This window comes from Condylura cristata, unplaced genomic scaffold, assembly GCF_000260355.1.
Source record: "Condylura cristata isolate star-nosed mole 26May11 unplaced genomic scaffold, ConCri1.0 scaffold00004, whole genome shotgun sequence".
NCBI lineage: Eukaryota > Metazoa > Chordata > Mammalia > Eulipotyphla > Talpidae > Condylura > Condylura cristata.
In genome coordinates, this window is record NW_004567105.1 from 1,739,258 (window position 1) to 1,739,991 (window position 734).

Sequence of the window (734 nt, forward strand, 5' to 3'; positions counted from 1 at the left end):
GGCGGAGCAGGGCCGGGCTCTGGGCCGGGCTGAGGGCGGGGCGCCCCTGATGCAGCACCAAGCCGCAGGTGCGGGATTCAAAGGGAGGCTGCGGCGGGCGAACTCGGGGTGTGTCTCCCGGTTTCAGGAAAGAGCCGCCCCCGCAGGAACCGCAACCCCCTGGCCTTGGAGTTAGGTGGGGTCCTCTGGGTGGGGGCCTTCGGGGGAGAGATGGCAGTAAGAAGGGCTAGACTGGAAGTGGGGGCAGAGACGCAGGGGGATGCGCAGTGTGCCTCAAGCGAACGAAACTGAAGTTTACCCGTAGCCAGGAGGCCGTCGGGAGGCACCGGGCCCGCCGCCCTCACCTGCACCCTGAACCCGCGCGGTCCTGCGGGCACCCACCCACCGTGGGGCCTGGGGGGGCTGGGCCGCGCCTCGCCCTCACAGCCCTCTGGGAGGGCGCATCTGCCTCTGCTGGCCTACGCCCACTCACGGGCGGGTCAGTGCCGGGAAGGTGGGCGCAGGCAGGGGGGCACCAGCACCCCCTCGGGGAGGTGGGTCTGCAGTGAGGGCCCAGCCCACGCTGGCCCCGTCACGGGGCCCATCAGGAGGGCGCCAGGCCGGCGGCAGAGCAGTTCCGCTGAGTGCTGGCGAGTGTCTGCCTCGTGCACGACCACCTGGACTCAACCCTTTGCTCGCCCCAGCAATCGAGACATCTGCTGCTTAGGGGAGACGCCGTGCGGGACTGGGCACCT